Here is a 21,751-nt window from a genome sequence, read left to right as displayed (position 1 = left end):
ACATAGATTTCATTGCTGAGTGATATTGCATTGTACGTAAGTACCACAACTTCTTTATCCATTTTTCACTTTCTGCGATATTGAACTTATACCGTAAACGAGGTTCTTGTAAACGGAGCCGTCCCAAACTTTGGGGTGGCTGTGTCTTTTTGATTGTAATTTCCCTAAGCTATAAAACCATAAGTGGAAGTTCCCTAGGCTCTGTTGCTTTGTTTTTTAGATGTTTCAGGAAACACCATACACTTCTCCAGAGTGGCTGTTGGCAATTTACATCCCGCCCATCAGCATAACAAGGTTCCCTTGTTCTCCATGGCCTGTCCTGCCTTTCTGGATTTTACACTTTTTTCAGATGGCCCTTTTGACGGGGGGGCAGTGAGACTTCATTGTAGTGCAGATTTCCTTTGCAAGCTTGCTTGGTTGGCCAAAAAGGGCGTATGCGTTTTTTCTGAAAAAAACGCATAGGCTCTTTTTGGCCAAGTGCATCATTGTGGACGTTCTGCCTCTTTTCCTATGCTTTCAATGCAATTCCAGTCTACCTCCTGAAATCGGTTTCCTGCAATTCTGCCCCGCTTTCAAGTCCTCTTGGCAGCCTTACTTCAATATATTTTTGGACGATAGCTGTCATTTAGAACTCTGCAGGTTTGTGAATTACAGTGCCCCTGTGCTTAGGTTTGTGAATTATAGTGTTTGTGAATTACAGGTTTGTGTAATTACAGATTTGTGAATTACAGTGCCCCTGAGCCGCAGGTTTGTGAATTAGGTTTGTGAATTACAGGTTTCTTAATTACAGTGTGAATGTAATTCACACTGTACGTTTGTGAATTACAGTGCCCCTGAGCTCCTTCCTTCAACTCGCTTTCTTGTGAGCTGGCCGCAAAACTGCAGGATTGCTTCAGGCCCTAATCTGGTTCCCGCACGGCACGCTGAGCCTTTGGTTAAATCCTCTTCCTGGTGGGAAATCACAGGTAAAATTGCCCGTCCAGACCCCTACCTCACTCTCAGCCCCTTGGTGATGTGGGTCCTCTGGATTGTGGCCACCTTTGCTGGGTTCCTCACCTTTTGATGATGTGGCCCCACTGGTGTGAGGACACTCCTGTCTGGTTCCCATCCACTTGGTTATGTGGACCCCCTGGGGAGAGTCTGATCCAGGCTGTGTTCCTCACCCTTCTGTGAGGTAGGTCCTCTGCTGTGAGGTCAATCCTTCCTGGCTGGCACACATTGCCTTGGCGACGTCAGCCGTGTGGTGGCCGTTGGTGTGTGCTAAGAATCTCCTCCCCTCGGTGATGATGGCCCTCTGGCATCAGGCCCTAACTGCTGGGCTTCCCACGTTTTCTGATGGGAGCCCAGTGATGCCAGGACACTCCTGTCAGTTTCCCATCCCCATGGGGATGTGGGCCTTCTGCTCTGAGGTCCCAACACCTGGGTTGCTCACAGTTTCATGATGTGGGCTCTCTGGTGTGAGTTCACTCCTGCCTGGATCCCATAGCTTCTGTGCTCTCGGCCGCCTGCTGGGAGGTTCCAACTGCTGGATTCCTCACATTTCTTATTCTTTGGGCTCTCTGTTTTTAGGCTCCTCCTGCCTGCCTCACTCCCATCCCCTTGGTGATGTGTGTCCTCTGGTTTGAGGCCACATGTGCTGGGTTCCTCACCTTTCGATGATGTGGCCCCACTCTTGTGAGGACACTCCTGCCTGGTTCCCATCTCCTTGGTGATGTGGGCCCTCTGGTGAGAGTCTGATCCTGGCTGGGTTCCTGAACCTTCTGTGAGGTGGGCCCTCTGCTGTGAGGTCACTCCTGCCTGTCTGGCACATGTCACCTTGGCGACGTGGGCACTCTGGTGGCAGTTGGAGCCTGCTGGTAGCCTCCTCCCCTCGGTGATGAGGGCCCTCTTGCGTCAGGCCGTAACTGCTGGGCTCCCCACATTTTCTGATGTGCGCCAAGTGAGCGAGGACACTCCTGCCAGGTTCCCATCCCCATGGGGATGTGCGCCTTCTGCTCTGAGGTCAAAATGGCTGGCTTGCTCACAGTTCCATGATGTGGGCCCTCTGCTGTGAGTTCACTCCATCCAGGATCCCTATTGCCGGTGCTCTGGGCTGCCGGCTGGGAGGTTCCAACTGCTGGATTCCTCACCTAATTTATTCTTTGGGCCCTCTGTTGTGAGGCTCCTCCTGCCTGCCTCACTCCCAGCCCCTTGGTGATGTGTATCCTCTGGTTTGAGGCCACATGTGCTGCGTTCCTCACCTTTCGATGATGTTGTCCCACTGGTGTGGGGACACTCCTGCCTGGTTCCCATCCCCTTGGTGATGTGGGCCCTGTGGTTAGAGTTTGGTCCTGGCTGGGTTCCTCACCCTTCTGTGAGGTGGGCCCTCTTCTGTGTGGTCACTCCTGCCTGGCTGGCACAGGTCGCCTTGGAGACGTGGGCCCTCTGGTGGCAGTTGGAGCCTGCTGGGAGCCTCCTACCTTCTGCGATGAGGGCCCTCTGGCGTCAGGCCCTAACTGCTGGGCTCCCCACATTTTCTGATGTGCGCCCTGTGGTGCGAGGACACTCCTGCCAGGTTCCCATCCCCTTGGTGATGTGGGCCCTGTGGTTAGAGTCTGATCCTGGCTGGGTTCCTCACCCTTCTGTGAGGTGGGCCCTCTGCTGTGAGGTCACTCCTGCCTGGCTGGCACACCTCGCCTTGGCAACGTCGGCCCTCTGGTGGCAATTGGAGCCTGCTGACAGCATCCTCCCCTCGGAGATGAGGGCCCTCTGGCGACAGGCCCTAACTGCTAGGCTCCCCACATTTTCGGTTGTGCGCCCAGTGGTGCGAGGACACTCCTGCAAGGTTCCCACCCCCATGGGGATGTGGGCCTTCTGCTCTGTGGTCCCCACGGCTGGGTTGCTCACTTTCATGATGTGGGGTCTCTGGTGTTAGTTCACTTCGGCCTGGATCCCATAGCCTCTGTGCTCTTGGTCGCCTGCTGGGAGGCTCCAACTGCTGGATTCCTCAACTTATTTATTCTTTGGGCCCTCTGTTGTGAGGTTCCTCCTGCCTGCCTCACTCCCAGCCCCTTGGAACTGAGTGTCCAATTGTTTGAGGCCACATGTGCTGGGTTCCTCAACTTTTGATGATGTGGCCCCACTGGTGTGAGGACACTCCTGCCTGGTTCCCATCCCCTTAATGATGTGAGCCCTCTGGTGAGAGTCTGATCCTGGCAGGGTTCCTCATCCTTCTGTGAGGTGGACCCTCTGCTGTGAGGTCACTCCTGCATGGCTGGCACACCTCGACTTGGTGACGTCGGCTCTCTGGAGGCAGTTAGAGCATGCTGGGATCCTCGTCCCCTCGGTGATGAGTGCCCTCTAGCGTCAGGCCCTAACTGCTGGGCTCCCCACCTTCTCTGATGTGAGCCCAGTGATGCCAGGGCACTCCTGTCAGGTTCCCATCCCCATGGGGATGTGGGCCTTCTGCTCTGTGGTCCCATCGTCTGGGTTGCTGACAGTTTCATGATGTGGGCCGTCTGATGTGAGCTCACTCTGGCCTGGAACCTATATGGTCAGTGCTCTGGGCCACCTGCTGGGACGTTCCAACTGCTGGATTCCTCAACTTTTTATTCTGTGGTCCCTCTGTTTTGAGGCTCCTCCTGCCTGCCTCACTCCCAGCCACTTTGTGATGCATGTCCGCTGGTTTGGGGCCACATGTGCTGGGTTCCTCAACTTTCGATCATGTGGACCCACTGGTGTGAGGACACTCCTGCCTGGTTCCCATCCCTTTAAAGATGTGAGCCCTCTGGTGAGAGTCTGATACTGGCTGGGTTCCTCACCCTTCTGTGTGGTGGGCCGTCTCCTGTGAGGTCATTACTTCATGGTTGGCACTCCTCGCCTTGGTGACGTTGGCCCTCTGGTGTCAGTTGGAGCCTGCTGGGAGTGTCCTCCCCTCAGTGATGAGGGCCCTCTGTCATTGGGCCCTAACTGCTGGGCTCCCCACGTTTTCTGATGTGACCCCAGTGATGCCAGGACACTCCTGTCAGGTTCCCATCCCCATGGGGATGTTGGCCTTCTGCTCTGAGGTCCCAAAGGCTGGGTTGCTTACAGTTTCATGACGTGGGCCCTGTGATGTGAGTTCACTCTGGCCTGGATCCCATAGCATCGGTGCTCTGGGCCCCTTGCTGGGAGGTTCCAACTGCTGGATTCTTCACTTTTTTATTCTATGGGCCCAGTGTTGTGAGGCTACTCCTGCCTTCCTGACTCTGAGCCCCTTGGTCATGTGGGTCCTCTGGTTTGAGGCCACATGTGCTGAGTTCCTCACCTATCGATGATGTGGCCCCACTGGTGTGAGGACACTCCTGCCTGGTTCCCATTGCCTTGGTGATGTGGGCCCTCTGGTGAGAGTCTGATGTTGGCTGGGTTCCTCACCCTTCTGTGAGTTGGGACCTCTGCTGTGAGGTAACTCCTGCCTGGCTTGCTCACGTTGCCTTGGCGACATGAGCCCTCTGGTGGTAGTTGGAGCCTGCTATGAGTCTCCTCCCCTCGGTTATGAGGGCCTTGGAAAAAACGCATACGCCCTTTTTGGCCAAGTGCATCATTGTGGACGTTCTGCCTCTTTTCCTATGCTTTACATGCAATTCCAGTCCACCTCCTGAAATCGGTTTCCTGCAATTCTGCCCCGCTTTCAAGTCCTCTTGGCAGCCTTACTTCAATATATTTTTGGGCGATAGCTGTCATTTATAAGTCTGCAGGTTTGTGAATGACAGTGCCCCTGAGCTCCTTTCTTCAACTCGCTTTCTTGTGAGCTGGCCGCAACACCGCAGGATTGCTTCAGGCCCTAGTGTGGTTCCGGCACGGCACGCTGAGCCTTTGGTGAATTCCTCTCCCTGGTGGGAAATGAGAGTTAAATTTGCCTGTCCAGACACCTCCAGCTAGTCTCTCATTGGTTCTCCCTATTCCTGTTCATCTTCCGCAGAAATTGCAAACTGGGCCAAACAGGAGGTTAAAGGCACTGACCCTCCAAGTGGGGAGAGTGTTACTAAAGCTTCGGGAATGTTGCACCCGAGTACCAGGGGACGGAAACTGAGACATATTTGAACACGTTTCCCGATCACATGGTGGATCATTCTCTGGGTTCCACATGCATGTTTTAGCTGAAGAAAGAATCCCTTAAACCTGGAGAGTTGAGACCCATGGAATGGATACCATGCAATATGACTTCAAAGGGTCTGCATTTGTTCACCGAAACTCACCAATCCTATCACTGCTGCGTTTATGCCCCTGTACACATGCTTGATTCTCTTTCGGAGACATAAATCCATAGGTTTTAAGATTCTTACTAGTCAGGTATATTCTTAGGCGTTTAATATGCGGTGTTGAGTCCACTTCGTTGACCAAGGAGTAGCTCTGTCTATTACATATTTGGCTTATGGAATGGTATCTGTGCTAATTTCAATCTCTGGTTTTATGCAGCACCCCAACGCACCTTTACCCTTAAGCAAGCATAAGTTGGTTTTCTAAATTTGAGACCCTGTTCTGTTTTGTAATTCAGTTCCTGTGTAGGCAAGTTTACATTCCGTGTAGTAGTGATATCTTATGATGTTTCTTTTTCTGTGGGACTTATTTCACTTAGAATCATCGTACCTGAATTCACTCATTTTGCTGCTATGGGTCTGATGACATAGATTTCATTGCTGAGTGATATTGCATTGTACGTAAGTACCACAAATTCTTTATCCATTTTTCGCTTTCTGTGATATTGAACTTGTACCATAAAAGAGGTTCTTGTAAACTGTGCTGTCCCAAACTTTGGGGTGGCTGTGTCTTTTTGATTTTAATTTCCCTAAGCTATAGGACCATAAGTGGAAGTGCCCTAGGCTCTGTTGCTTTGTTTTTTAGATGTTTCAGGAAACACCATACACTTCTCCAGAGTGGCTGTTGGCAATTGACATCCCGCACATCAGCATAACAAGGCTCCCAGTTCTCTATGGCCTGTCCTTTCTTTCTGGATTTTACACTGTTTTCAGATGGCCCTTTTGACCGGGGGGCAGTGAGACTTCATTGTAGTGCAGATTTCCTTTGCAAGCTTGCTTGCTTGTTCAAAAAGGGCGTATGCGTTTTTTCCTGAATATATTCAGGAAAAAACGCATACGCCCTTTTTGGCCAAGTGCATCATTGTGGACGTTCTGCCTCTTTTCCTATGCTTTACATGCAATTCCAGTCTACCTCCTGAAATCGGTTTCCTGCAATTCTGCCCCGCTTTCAAGTCCTCTTGGCAGCCTTACTTCAATATCTTTTTGGACGATAGCTGTCATTTATAACTCTGCAGGTTTGTGAATTACAGTGCCCCTGAGCTCCTTTCTTCAACTCGCTTTCTTGTGAGCTGACCGCAACACCGCTGCATTGCTTCAGGCCCTAGTGTGGTTCCGGCACGGCACGCTGAGCCTTTGGTTAATTCCTCTTCCTGTTGGGAAATGAGAGTTAAATTTGCCCGTCCAGACACCTCCAGCTAGTCTCTCATTGGTTCTCGCTATTCCTGTTCATCTTCCGCAGAAATTGCAAACTGGGCCAAACAGGAGATTAAAGGCGCTGACTCTCCAAGTGGGGAGAGTGTTAGTAAAGCGTCTGGAATGTTGCACCCGAGTACCACGGTACGAAAACTGAGACATATTTGAACACGTCTCCCGATCACATGGTTGATCATACTCTAGGTTCCACATGCATGTTTTAGCTGAAGGAAGAATACCTTAAACCTGGGTAGTTGAAACCCGTGGAATGGGTACCATGCAATATGACTTCAAAGGGTCTTTGTTTGCTCACCGAACCTCTCCAATCCTATCACTGCTGCGTTTATGCCCCTGTACACATGCTTGATTCTCTTTCGGAGACATAGCAATCCATAGGTTTTAAGATACTTACTAGTCAGGTACATTCTTAGGCGTTTAATATGCGGTGTTGAGTCCATTTCGTTGAGCAAGGAGTAGCTCTTGTGTATTCCATATTTGGCTTAAGGAACTTTATCTGTGCTCATTTCAATCTCTGGTTTTATGCAGCACCCCAACTCACCTTTCCCCTTAAGCAAGCATAAGTTGGGTTTCTAAATTTGAGACCCTGTTCTGTTTTGGAATTCAGTTCCTGTGTAGCCAAGTTTACATTCCGTGTATTAGTGATATCTTATGATGTTTCTTTTTCTGTGTGACTTATTTCAGTTAGAATCATCGTACCTGAATCCACTCATTATGCTGCTACGGACCTGATGACATAGATTTCATTGCTGAATGATACTACATTGTACGTAAGTACCACAAGTTCTTTATCCATTTTTCACTTTCTGTGATATTGAACTTGTACGGTAAACGAGGTTCATGTAAACAGAGGCGTCCCAATCATTGGGGTGGCTGTGTCTTTTTGATTTTAATTTCCCTAAGCTATAGGACCATAAGTGGAAGTGCCCTAGGCTCTGTTGCTTTGTTTTTTAGATGTTTCAGGAAACACCATACACTTCTGCCGAGTGTCTGTTGGCAATTTTCATCCCGCCCATCAGCATAACAAGGCTCCCAGTTCTCCATGGCCTGTCCTGCCTTTCTGGATTTTACACTTTTTTCAGATGGCCCTTTTGACCGGGGGGAAGTGAGACTTCATTGTAGTGCAGATTTCCTTTGCAAGCTTGCTTGGTTGGCCAAAAAGGGCGTATGCGTTTTTTCCTGAATATATTCAGGAAAAACCACATACGCCCTTTTTGGCCAAGTGCATCATTGTCGACGTTCTGCCTCTTTTCCTGTGTTTTAAATGCAATCCAATTCCGATTCCTCCAGAAATCGGTTTTCCTGCAATTCTGCCCCGCTTTCAAGTCCTCTTGGCAGCCATACTTCAGTATATTTTTGGACGATAGCTGTCATTTATAAATCTGCAGGTTTGTGAATTACAGTGCCCCTGAGCTCCTTTCTTCAACTCGCTTTCTTGTGAGCTGGCCACAACACCGCAGGATTGTTTCAGGCCCTAATCTGGTTCCGGCACGGCACGCTGAGCCTTTGTTGAATTCCTCTTCCTGGTGGGAAATGAGAGTTAAATTTGCCCGTCCAGACACCTCAAGCTAGTCTCTCATTGGTTCTCCCTATTCCTGTTCATCTTCCGCAGAAATTGCAAACTGGGCCAAACAGGAGGTTAAGGGCGCTGACTCTCCAAGTCGGGAGAGTGTTAGTAAAGCGTCTGGAATGTTGCACCCGAGTACCAGGGGACCGAAACTGAGACATATTTGAAGACGTCTCCCGATCACACGGTTGATCATACTCTGGGTTCCACATGCATGTTTTAGCTGAAGGAAGAATACCTTAAACCTGGAGAGTTGAGACCCGTGGAATGGGTACCATGCAATATGACTTCAAAGGGTCTTCATTTGCTCACCGAACCTCTCCAATCCTATCATTGCTGCGTTTATACCCCTGTACACACGCTTGATTCTCTTTTGGAGACATAGCAATCCATAGGTTTTAAGATACTTACTAGTCAGGTACATTCTTAGGCGTTTAATATGGGGTGTTGAGTCCATTTCGTTGAGCAAGGAGTGGCTCTTGTCTATTCCATATTTGGCTTAAGGAACTTTATCTGTGCTCATTTCAATCTCTGGTTTTATGCAGCACCCCAACTCATGTTTCTTCTTAAGCAAGCATAACCTGGTTTTCTAAATTTGAGACCCTTTTCTGTTTTGGAATTCAGTTCCTCTGTAGCCAAGTTTACATTCAGTGTATTAGTGATATTTTTTGATGTTTCTTTTTCTGTGTGAGTTATTTCAGTTAGAATCACCATAACTGAATACACTCATTGTGCTGCTACGGGCCTGATGACATAGATTTCATTGCTGAGTGATATTACATTGTACGTAAATATCACAACTTCTTTATCCATTTTTCACTTTCTGCGATATTGAACTTGTACTGTAAACGAGGTTCTTGTAAACAGAGCCGTCCCAAACTTTGGGGTGGCTGTGTCTTTTTGATTTTAATTTCCCTAAGCTATAGGACCATAAGTGGAAGTGCCCTAGGCTCTGTTGCTTTGTTTTTTAGATGTTTCAGGAAACACCATACACTTCTCCAGAGTGTCTGTTGGCAATTTCCATCCCGCCCATCAGCATAACAAGGCTCCCAGTTCTCCATGGCCTGTCCTGCCTTTCTGGATTTTACACTTTTTTCAGATGGCCCTTTTGACCGGGGGGAAGTGAGACTTCATTGTAGTGCAGATTTCCTTTGCAAGTTTGCTTGGTTGGCCAAAAAGGGCGTATGCGTTTTTTCCTGAATATATTCAGGAAAAAACGCATATGCCCTTTCTGGCCAAGTGCATCATTGTGGACGTTCTGCCTCTTTTCCTATGCTTTCAATGCAATTCCAGTCTACCTCCTGAAATCGGTTTCCTGCAATTCTGCCCCGCTTTCAAGTCCTCTTGGCAGCCTTACTTCAGTCTATTTTTGGACGATAGCTGTCATTTATAACTCTGCAGGTTTGTGAATTACAGTGCCCCTGAGCTCCTTTCTTCAACTCGCTTTCTTTTGAGCTGGTCACAACACCGCAGGATGACTTCAGGCCCTAATCTGGTTCCGGCACGGCAGGCTGAGCCTTTGGTTATTTCCTCTTCCTGGTGGGAAATGAGAGTTAAATTAGCCCGTCCAGACACCTCCAGCTAGTCTCTCATTGGTTCTCGCTATTCCTGTTCATCTTCCGCAGAAATTGCAAACTGGGCCAAACAGGAGGTTAAAGACGCTGACTCTCCTAGTGGGGAGAGTGTTAGTAAAGCGTCTGGAATGTTGCACCCGAGTACCAGGGGACGACAACTGAGACATATTTGAACACGTCTCCTGTTCACACGGTGGATCATACTCTGGGTTCCACATGCATGTTTTAGCTGAAGGAAGAATCCCTTAAACCTGGAGAGTTGAGTCCCATTGAATGGGTACCATGCAATATGACTTCAAAGGGTCTGCATTTGCTTACCGAATCTCACCAATCCTATCACTGCTGCGTTTATGCCGGTGCACACACGCTTGATTCTCTTTCGGAGACATATCAATCCATAGGTTTTAAGATTCTTACTAGTCAGGTACATTCTTAGGCGTTTAATATGCGGTGTTGAGTCCATTTCGTTCAGAAAAGAGTAGCTCTTGTCTATTCCATATTTGGCTTAAGGAACTTTGTACTCATTTCAATCTCTGGTTTTATGCAGCACCCCAACTCACCTTTACCCTCAAGCAAGCATAAGTTGGTTTTCTAAATTTGAGACCCTGTTCTGTTCTGTAATTCAGTTCCTGTGTAGCCAAGTTTACATTCCGTGTAGTAGTGATATCTTATGATGTTTCTTTTTCTGTGTGACTTATTTCACTTAGAATCATCGTACCTGAATCCACTCGTTATGCTGCTACGGGCCTGATGACATAGATTTCATTGCTGAGTGATATTGCATTGTAAGTAAGTACCACAACTTCTTTATCCATTTTTCGCTTTCTGTGATATTGAACTTGTACCGTAAAAGAGGTTCTTGTAAACAGAGCCATCCCAAACTTTGGGGTGTCTGTGTCTTTTTGATTTTAATTTCCCTAAGCTATAGGACCATAAGTGGAAGTGCCCTAGGCTCTGTTGCTTTGTTTTCTAGATCTTTCAGGAAACATCATACACTTCTCCAGAGTGGCTGTTGGCAATTTACATCACGCCCATCAGCATAACAAGGCTCCCAGTTCTCCATGGCCGGTCCTGCCTTTCTGGATTTTACACTTATTTCAGATGGCCCTTTTAGCCGGGGGGCAGTGAGACTTCATTGTAGTTCAGATTTCCTTTGCAAGCTTGCTTGGTTGGCCAAAAAGGGCGTATGCGTTTTTTCCTGAATATATTCAGGAAAAAACGCATACGCCTTTTTGGCCAAGTGCATCATTGTGGACGTTCTGCCTCTTTTCCTATGCTTTCAATGCAATTGCAGTCTACCTCCTGAAATCGGTTTCCTGCAATTCTGCCCCGCTTTCAAGTCCTCTTGGCAGCCTTACTTCAATACAATTTTGGACGTTAGCTGTCATTTATAACTCTGCAGGTTTGTGAATTACAGTGCCCCTGAGCTCCTTTCTTCAACTCGCTTTATTGTGACCTGGCCGCAACACTGCAGGATGGCTTCAGGCCCTAGTGTGTTTCCGGCACGGCACGCTGATCCTTTGGTTAATTCCTCTTCCTGGTGGGAAATGAGAGTTAAATTTGCCCGTCCAGACACCTCCAGGTAGTCTCTCATTGGTTCTCCCTATTCCTGTTCATCTTACGCAGAAATTGCAAACTGGGTCAAACAGGAGGTTAAAGGCACTGACTCTCCAAGTGGGGAGAGTGTTAGTAAAGCGTCTGGAAAGTTGCTCCCTAGTACCAGGGGACGAAAACTGAGACACATATGAACACGTTTCCCTATCACACGGTGGATCATACTCTGGGTTCCACATGCATGTTTTAGCTGAAGGAAGAATCCCTTAAACCTGGAGAGTTGAGACCCATGCAATGGGTAGCATGCAATATGACTTCAAAGGGTCTTCATTTGCTCACCGAACCTCTCCAATCCTATCACTGCTGCGTTTATGCCGCTGTTCAACGCTTGGTTCTCTTACGGAGACAATAAATCCATAGGTTTTAAGATTTTTACTAGTCAGGTATATTCTTATGCGTTTAATATGGGGTGTTGAGTCCACTTCGTTGAGCAAGGAGTAGCTCTTGTCTATTACATATTTGGCTTATGGAACGGTATCTGTGCTAATTTCAATCTCTCGTTTTATGCAGCACCCCAACTCACCTTTTCCCCTTAAGCAAGCATAAGTTCGTTTTCTAAATTTGAGACCCTGTTCTGTTTTGGAATTCTGTTCCTGTGTAGCCAAGTTTACATTCCGTGTATTAATGATATCTTATGATGTTTCTTTTTCTGTGTGACTTATTTCAGTTACAATCATCATACCTGAATCCACTCATTGTGCTGCTAAGGGGCTGATGACATAGATTTCATTGCTGAGTGATATTGCTTTGTAAGTAAATATCACAACTTCTTTATCCATTTTTCACTTTCTGCGATGTTGAACTTGTACTGTAAACGAGGTTCTTGTAAACAGAGGTGTCCGAAACTTTGGGGTAGCTGTGTCTTTTTGATTTTAATTTCCCTAAGCTATAGGACCATAGTGGAAGTGCCCTAGGCTCTGTTGCTTTGTTTTTTAGATGTTTCAGGAAACACCATACACTTCTCCAGAGTGTCTGTTGACAATTTACATCCCGCCCATCAGCATAACAAGGCTCCCAGTTCTCCATGGCCTGTCCTGCCTTTCTGGATTTTACACTTTTTTCAGATGGCCCTTTTGACCGGGGGGAAGTGAGACTTCATTGTAGTGCAGATTTCCTTTGCAAGCTTGCTTGGTTGGCCAAAAAGGGCGTATGCGTTTTTTCCTGAACATATTCAGGAAAAAACGCATACGCCCTTTTTGGCCAAGTGCATCATTGTGGACGTTCTGCCTCTTTTCCTATGCTTTCAATGCAATTCCAGTCTACCTCCTGAAATCGGTTTCCTGCAATTCTGCCCCGCTTTCAAGTCCTCTTGGCAGCCTTACTTCAGTATATTTTTGGACGATAGCTGTCATTTATAACTCTGCAGGTTTGTGAATTACAGTGCCCCTGAGCTCCTTTCTTCAACTCGCTTTCTTGTGACCTGGCCGCAACACCGCAGGATGGCTTCAGGCCCTAATCTGGTTCCGGCACGGCACGCAGAGCCTTTGGTTAATTCCTCTTCCTGGTGGGAAATGAGAGTTAAATTTGCCCGTCCAGACACCTCCAGCTAGTCTCTCATTGGTTCTCGCTATTCCTGTTCATCTTCCGCAGAAATTGCAAAGTGGGCAAACAGGAGGTTAAAGGGAATGACTCTCCAAGTCGGGAGAGTGTTAGTGAAGCGTCTGGAATGTTGCAGCCGAGTACCAGGGGAGGAAAACTGAGACATATTTGAACACGTCTCCCGTTCACACGGTTGATCATACTCTGGTTTCCACATGCATGTTTTAGCTGAAGGAAGAATACCTTAAACCTGGGTAGTTGAAACCCGTGGAATGGGTACCATGCAATATGACTTCAAAGGGTCTTCATTTGCTCACCGAACCTCTCCAATCCTATCACTGCTGCGTTTATGCCCCTGTACACATGCTTGATTCTCTTTCGGAGACATAGCAATTCATAGGTTTTAAGATACTTACTAGTCAGGTACATTCTTAGGCGTTTAATATGCGGTGTTGAGTCCATTTCGTTGAGCAAGGAGTAGCTCTTGTCTATTCCATATTTGGCTTAAGGAACTTTATCTGTGCTCATTTCAATCTCTGGTTTTATGCAGCACCCCAACGCACCTTTACCCTTAAGCAAGCATAAGTTGGTTTTCTAAATTTGAGACCCAGTTCTGTTTTGGAATTCAGTTCCTGTGTAGCCAAGTTTACATTCCGTGTATTACTGATATCTTATGATGTTTCTTTTTCTGTGTGACTTATTTCAGTTACAATCATCGTACCTGAATCCACTCATTGTGCTGCTAAGGGCCTGATGACATAGATTTCATTGCTGAGTGATATTGATTTGTAAGTAAATACCACAACTTCTTTATCCATTTTTCACTTTCTGCGATGTTGAACTTGTACTGTAAACGAGGTTCTTGTAAACAGAGGTGTCCCAAACTTTGGGGTGGCTGTGTCTTTTTGATTTTAATTACCCTAAGCTATAGGACCATAAGTGGAAGTGCCCTAGGCTCTGTTGCTTTGTTTTTTAGATGTTTCAGGAAACACCATACACTTCTCCCGAGTGTCTGTTGGCAATTTACATCCCGCCCATCAGCATAACAAGGCGCCCAGTTCTCCATGGCCTGTCCTGCCTTTCTGGATTTTACACTTTTTTCAGATGGCCCTTTTGACCGGGGGGAAGTGAGACTTCATTGTAGTGCAGATTTCTTTTGCAAGCTGGCTTGGTTGGCCAAAAAGGGCGTATGCGTTTTTTCCTGAATATATTCAGGAAAAAACGCATACGCCCTTTTTGGCCAAGTGCATCATTGTGGACGTTCTGCCTCTTTTCCTATGCTTTCAATGCAATTCCAGTCTACCTCCTGAAATCGGTTTCCTGCAATTCTGCCCCGCTTTCAAGTCCTCTTGGCAGCCTTACTTCAGTATATTTTTGGACGATAGCTGTCATTTATAACTCTGCAGGTTTGTGAATTACAGTGCCCCTGAGCTCCTTTCTTCAACTCGCTTTCTTTTGAGCTGGCCGCAACACCGCAGGATGGCTTCAGGCCCTAATCTCGTTCCGGCACGGCACGCTGAGCCTTTGGTTATTTCCTCTTCCTGGTGGGAAATGAGAGTTAAATTTGCCCGTCCAGACACCTCCAGCTAGTCTCTCATTGGTTCTCCCTATTCCTGTTCATCTTCCGCAGAAATTGCAAACTGGGCCAAACAGGAGGTTAAAGGCGCTGACTCTCCAAGTCGGGAGAGTGTTAGTAAAGCGTCTGGAATGTTGCACCTGAGTACCAGGGGACGAAAACTGAGACATATTTGAACACGTCTCCCATTCACACGGTTGATCATACTCTGGGTTCCACATGCATGTTTTAGCTGAAGGAAGAATACCTTAAACTTGGAGAGTTGAGACACGTGGAATGGGTACCATGCAATATGACTTCAAAGGGTCTTCATTTGCTCACCGAACCTCTCCAATCCTATCACTGCTGCGTTTATGCCCCTGTACACATGCTTGATTCTCTTTCGGAGACATAGCAATCCATAGGTTTTAAGATACTTACTAGTCAGGTACATTCTTAGGCGTTTAATATGGGGTGTTGAGTCCATTTCGTTGAGCAAGGAGTAGCTCTTGTCTATTCCATATTTGGCTTAAGGAACTTTTTCTGTGCTCATTTCAATCTCTGGTTTTATGCAGCACCCCAACTCATCTTTCCCCTTAAGCAAGCATAAGTTGGTTTTCTAAATTTGCGACCCTGTTCTGTTTTGGAATTCAGTTCCTGTGTATCCAAGTTTACATTCCGTGTATTAGTGATATCTTGTGATGTTTCTTTTTCTGTGTGACTTATTTCAGTTAGAATCATCGTACCTGAATCCACTCATTATGCTGCTACGGGCCTGATGACATAGATTTCATTGCTGAGTGATACTGCATTGTACGTAAGTACCACAAGTTCTTTATCCATTTTTCACTTTCTGTGATATTGAAATTGTACGGTAAACGAGGTTCTTGTAAACAGAGGTGTCCCAAACTTTGGGGTGGCTGTGTCTTTTTGATTTTAATTTCCCTAAACTATAGGACCATAAGTGGAAGTGCCCTAGGCTCTGTTGCTTTGTTTTTTAGATGTTTCAGGAAACACCATACACTTCTCCCTAGTGTCTGTTGGCAATTTACATCCCGCCCATCAGCATAACAAGGCTCCCAGTTCTCCATGGCCTGTCCTGCCTTTCTGGATTTGACACTTTTTTCAGATGGCCCTTTTGACCGGGGGGAAGTGAGACTTCATTGTAGTGCAGATTTCCTTTGCAAGCTTGCTTGGTTGGCCAAAAAGGGAGTATGCGTTTTTTCCTGAATATATTCAGGAAAAAACACATACGCACTTTTTGGCCAAGTGCATCATTGTGGACGTTCTGTCTCTTTCCCTATGCTTTCAATGCAATTCCAGTCTACCTCCTGAAATCGTTTTCCTGCAATTCTGCCCCGCTTTCAAGTCCTCTTGGCAGCCTTACTTCAGTATATTTTTGGACGATAGCTGTCATTTATAACTCTGCAGGTTTGTGAATTACAGTGCCCCTGAGCTCCTTTCTTCAACTCGCTTTCTTGTGACCTGGCGGCAACACCGCAGGATGGCTTCAGGCCCTAATCTGGTTCCGGCACGGCACGCTGAGCCTTTGGTTATTTACTCTTCCTGGTGGGAAATGAGAGTTAAATTTGCCCGTCCAGACACCTCCAGCTACTCTCTCATTGGTTCTCCCTATTCCTGTTCATCTTCCGCAGAAATTGCAAACTGGGCCAAACAGGAGGTTAAAGGCGCTGACTCTCCAAGTGGGGAGAGTGTTAGTAAAGTGTCTGGAATGTTGCACCCGAGTACCAGGGAAGGAAAACTGAGACATATTTGAACACGTCTCACGTTCACACGGTTGATCATACTCTGGGTTCCACATGCATGTTTTAGCTGAAGGAAGAATACCTTAAACCTGGGTAGTTGAAACCCGTGGAATGGGTACCATGCAATATGACTTCAAAGGGTCTTCATTTGCTCACCGAACCTCTCCAATCCTATCACTGCTGCGTTTATGCCCCTGTACACATGCTTGATTCTCTTTCGGAGACATAGCAATCCATAGGTTTTAAGATACTTACTAGTCTGGTACATACTTAGGCGTTTAATATGCGGTGTTGAGTCCATTTCGTTGAGCAAGGAGTAGCTCTTGTCTATTCCATATTTGGCTTAAGGAACTTTATCTGTACTCATTTCAATCTCTGGTTTTATACAGCACCCCAACTCACCTTTCCCCTTAAGCAAGCATAAGTTGGTTTTCTAAATTTGAGACGCTGTTCTGTTCTGTAATTCAGTTCCTGTGTAGCCAAGTTTACATTCCGTGTATTACTGATATCTTATGATGTTTCTTTTTCTGTGTGACTTATTTCAGTTAGAATCATCGTACCTGAATCCACTCATTGTGCTGCTAAGGGCCTGATGACATAGATTTCATTGCTGAGTGATATTGCTTTGTAAGTAAATACCACAACTTCTTTATCCATTTTTCACTTTCTGCGATGTTGAACTTGTACTGTAAACGAGGTTCTTGTAAAGAGAGGCGTCCCAAACTTTGGGGTGGCTGTGTCTTTTTGATTTTAATTTCCCTAAGCTATAGGACCATAAGTGGAAGTGCCCTAGGCTCTGTTGCTTTGTTTTTTAGATGTTTCAGGAAACACCATTCACTTCTCCCGAGTGTCTGTTGGCAATTTACATCCCGCCCATCAGCGTAACAAGGCTCCCAGTTCTCCATGGCCTGTCCTGCCTTTCTGGATTTTACACTTTTTTCAGATGGCCCTTTTGACCGGGGGGAAGTGAGACTTCATTGTAGTGCAGATTTCCTTTGCAAGCTTGCTTGGTTGGCCAAAAAGGGCGTATGCATTTTTTCCTGAATATATTCAGGAAAAAACGCATACGCCCTTTTTGGCCAAGTGCATCATTGTGGACGTTCTGCCTCTTTTCCTATGCTTTCAATGCAATTCCAGTCTACCTCCTGAAATCGGTTTCCTGCAATTCTGCCCCGCTTTCAAGTCCTCTTGGCAGCCTTACTTCAGTATATTTTTGGACGATAGCTGTCATTTATAACTCTGCAGGTTTGTGAATTACAGTGCCCCTGAGCTCCTTTCTTCAACTCGCTTTCTTTTGAGCTGGCTGCAACACCGTACAATGGCTTCAGGCCCTAATCTCTTTCCGGCATGGCACGCTGAGCCGTTGGTTAATTCCTCTTCCTGGTGGGAAATGAGAGTTAAATTTGCCCGTCCAGACACCTCCAGCTAGTCTCTCATTGGTTCTTGCTATTCCTGTTCATCTTCCGCAGAAATTGCAAACTGGGCCAAACAGGAGGTTAAAGGCGCTGACTCTCCAAGTCGGGAGTGTGTTAGTAAAGCGTCTGGAATGTTGCACCCGAGTACAAGGGTATGAAAACTGAGACATATTTGAACACGTCTCCCGATCACATGGTTGATCATACTCTAGGTTCCACATGCATGTTTTAGCTGAAGGAAGAATACCTTAAACCTGGGTAGTTGAAAACCAAGGAAAGGGTACCATGCAATATGACTTCAAAGGGTCTTCATTTGCTCACCGAACCTCTCCAATCCTATCACTGCTGCGTTTATGCCCCTGTACACATGCTTGATTCTCTTTCGGAGACATAGCAATCCATAGGTTTTAAGATACTTACTAGTCAGGTACATTCTTAGGCGTTTAATATGGGGTGTTGAGTCCATTTCGTTGAGCAAGGAGTAGCTCTTGTCTATTCCATATTTGGCTTAAGGAACTTTTTCTGTGCTCATTTCAATCTCTGGTTTTATGCAGCACCCCAACTCATCTTTCCCCTTAAGCAAGCATAAGTTGGTTTTCTAAATTTGCGACCCTGTTCTGTTTTGGAATTCAGTTCCTGTGTATCCAAGTTTACATTCCGTGTATTAGTGATATCTTATGATGTTTCTTTTTCTGTGTGACTTATTTCAGTTAGAATCATCGTACCTGAATCCACTCATTATGCTGCTACGGGCCTGATGACATAGATTTCATTGCTGAGTGATACTGCATTGTACGTAAGTACCACAAGTTCTTTATCCATTCTTCACTTTCTGTGATATTGAACTTGTACGGTAAACGAGGTTCTTGTAAACAGAGGCGTCCCAAAATTTGGGGTGGCTGTGTCTTTTTGATTTTAATTTCCCTAAACTATAGGACCATAAGTGGAAGTGCCCTAGGCTCTGTTGCTTTGTTTTTTAGATGTTTCAGGAAACACCATACACTTCTCCCTAGTGTCTGTTGGCAATTTACATCCCGCCCATCAGCATAACAAGGCTCCCAGTTCTCCATGGCCTGTCCTGCCTTTCTGGATTTGACACTTTTTTCAGATGGCCCTTTTGACCGGGGGGAAGTGAGACTTCATTGTAGTGCAGATTTCCTTTGCAAGCTTGCTTGGTTGGCCAAAAAGGGAGTATGCGTTTTTTCCTGAATATATTCAGGAAAAAACACATACGCACTTTTTGGCCAAGTGCATCATTGTGGACGTTCTGTCTCTTTTCCTATGCTTTCAATGCAATTCCAGTCTACCTCCTGAAATCGTTTTCCTGCAATTCTGCCCTGCTTTCAAGTCCTCTTGGCAGCCTTACTTCAGTATATTTTTGGACGATAGCTGTCATTTATAACTCTGCAGGTTTGTGAATTACAGTGCCCCTGAGCTCCTTTCTTCAACTCGCTTTCTTGTGACCTGGCGGCAACACCGCAGGATGGCTTCAGGCCCTAATCTGGTTCCGGCACGGCACGCTGAGCCTTTGGTTATTTACTCTTCCTGGTGGGAAATGAGAGTTAAATTTGCCCGTCCAGACACCTCCAGCTACTCTCTCATTGGTTCTCCCTATTCCTGTTCATCTTCCGCAGAAATTGCAAACTGGGCCAAACAGGAGGTTAAAGGCGCTGACTCTCCAAGTGGGGAGAGTGTTAGTAAAGTGTCTGGAATGTTGCACCCGAGTACCAGGGAAGGAAAACTGAGACATATTTGAACACGTCTCACGTTCACACGGTTGATCATACTCTGGGTTCCACATGCATGTTTTAGCTGAAGGAAGAATACCTTAAACCTGGGTAGTTGAAACCCGTGGAATGGGTACCATGCAATATGACTTCAAAGGGTCTTCATTTGCTCACCGAACCTCTCCAATCCTATCACTGCTGCGTTTATGCCCCTGTACACATGCTTGATTCTCTTTCGGAGACATAGCAATCCATAGGTTTTAAGATACTTACTAGTCTGGTACATACTTAGGCGTTTAATATGCGGTGTTGAGTCCATTTCGTTGAGCAAGGAGTAGCTCTTGTCTATTCCATATTTGGCTTAAGGAACTTTATCTGTACTCATTTCAATCTCTGGTTTTATGCACCACCCCAACTCACCTTTCCCCTTAAGCAAGCATAAGTTGGTTTTCTAAATTTGAGACGCTGTTCTGTTCTGTAATTCAGTTCCTGTGTAGCCAAGTTTACATTCCGTGTATTACTGATATCTTATGATGTTTCTTTTTCTGTGTGACTTATTTCAGTTAGAATCATCGTACCTGAATCCACTCATTGTGCTGCTAAGGGCCTGATGACATAGATTTCATTGCTGAGTGATATTGCTTTGTAAGTAAATACCACAACTTCTTTATCCATTTTTCACTTTCTGCGATGTTGAACTTGTACTGTAAACGAGGTTCTTGTAAAGAGAGGCGTCCCAAACTTTGGGGTGGCTGTGTCTTTTTGATTTTAATTTCCCTAAGCTATAGGACCATAAGTGGAAGTGCCCTAGGCTCTGTTGCTTTGTTTTTTAGATGTTTCAGGAAACACCATTCACTTCTCCCGAGTGTCTGTTGGCAATTTACATCCCGCCCATCAGCGTAACAAGGCTCCCAGTTCTCCATGGCCTGTCCTGCCTTTCTGGATTTTACACTTTTTTCAGATGGCCCTTTTGACCGGGGGGAAGTGAGACTTCATTGTAGTGCAGATTTCCTTTGCAAGCTTGCTTGGTTGGCCAAAAAGGGCGTATGCATTTTTTCCTGAATATATTCAGGAAAAAATGCATACGCCCTTTTTGGCCAAGTGCATCATTGTGGACGTTCTGCCTCTTTTCCTATGCTTTCAATGCAATTCCAGTCTACCTCCTGAAATCGGTTTCCTGCAATTCTGCCCCGCTTTCAAGTCCTCTTGGCAGCCTTACTTCAGTATATTTTTGGACGATAGCTGTCATTTATAACTCTGCAGGTTTGTGAATTACAGTGCCCCTGAGCTCCTTTCTTCAACTCGCTTTCTTTTGAGCTGGCTGCAACACCGTACAATGGCTTCAGGCCCTAATCTCTTTCCGGCATGGCACGCTGAGCCGTTGGTTAATTCCTCTTCCTGGTAGGAAATGAGAGTTAAATTTGCCCGTCCAGACACCTCCAGCTAGTCTCTCATTGGTTCTTGCTATTCCTGTTCATCTTCCGCAGAAATTGCAAACTGGGCCAAACAGGAGGTTAAAGGCGCTGACTCTCCAAGTCGGGAGTGTGTTAGTAAAGCGTCTGGAATGTTGCACCCGAGTACAAGGGTATGAAAACTGAGACATATTTGAACACGTCTCCCGATCACATGGTTGATCATACTCTAGGTTCCACATGCATGTTTTAGCTGAAGGAAGAATACCTTAAACCTGGGTAGTTGAAAACCAAGGAAAGGGTACCATGCAATATGACTTCAAAGGGTCTTCATTTGCTCACCGAACCTCTCCAATCCTATCACTGCTGCGTTTATGCCCCTGTACACATGCTTGATTCTCTTTCGGAGACATAGCAATCCATAGGTTTTAAGATACTTACTAGTCAGGTACATTCTTAGGCGTTTAATATGGGGTGTTGAGTCCATTTCGTTGAGCAAGGAGTAGCTCTTGTCTATTCCATATTTGGCTTAAGGAACTTTTTCTGTGCTCATTTCAATCTCTGGTTTTATGCAGCACCCCAACTCATCTTTCCCCTTAAGCAAGCATAAGTTGGTTTTCTAAATTTGCGACCCTGTTCTGTTTTGGAATTCAGTTCCTGTGTATCCAAGTTTACATTCCGTGTATTAGTGATATCTTATGATGTTTCTTTTTCTGTGTGACTTATTTCAGTTAGAATCATCGTACCTGAATCCACTCATTATGCTGCTACGGGCCTGATGACATAGATTTCATTGCTGAGTGATACTGCATTGTACGTAAGTACCACAAGTTCTTTATCCATTCTTCACTTTCTGTGATATTGAACTTGTACGGTAAACGAGGTTCTTGTAAACAGAGGCGTCCCAAAATTTGGGGTGGCTGTGTCTTTTTGATTTTAATTTCCCTAAACTATAGGACCATAAGTGGAAGTGCCCTAGGCTCTGTTGCTTTGTTTTTTAGATGTTTCAGGAAACACCATACACTTCTCCCTAGTGTCTGTTGGCAATTTACATCCCGCCCATCAGCATAACAAGGCTCCCAGTTCTCCATGGC

General features: G+C 46.1%; 2 long non-coding RNA genes across 6 annotated transcripts in view; both read left to right on the top strand.

The window, feature by feature from the left end:
• The window catches only part of LOC307185422, a 348,734-nt gene that overhangs the window by 149,847 nt on the left and 177,136 nt on the right, over window positions 1-21,751 (top strand). The window lies entirely within an intron of this gene.
• On the top strand, window positions 769-10,414 carry LOC307185425. Its single transcript, XR_013828076.1, has 3 exons — window positions 769-965; window positions 7,173-7,254; window positions 10,337-10,414. It is a non-coding gene; the product is annotated as an uncharacterized lncRNA (long non-coding RNA).

Source organism: Stenella coeruleoalba (genome assembly GCF_951394435.1).
Source record: "Stenella coeruleoalba genome assembly, chromosome: 4".
Taxonomy (NCBI): Eukaryota; Metazoa; Chordata; class Mammalia; order Artiodactyla; family Delphinidae; genus Stenella; species Stenella coeruleoalba.
Note: the sequence above shows the minus strand (reverse complement) of the source record. Positions and strands in the feature narration are given on the sequence as shown.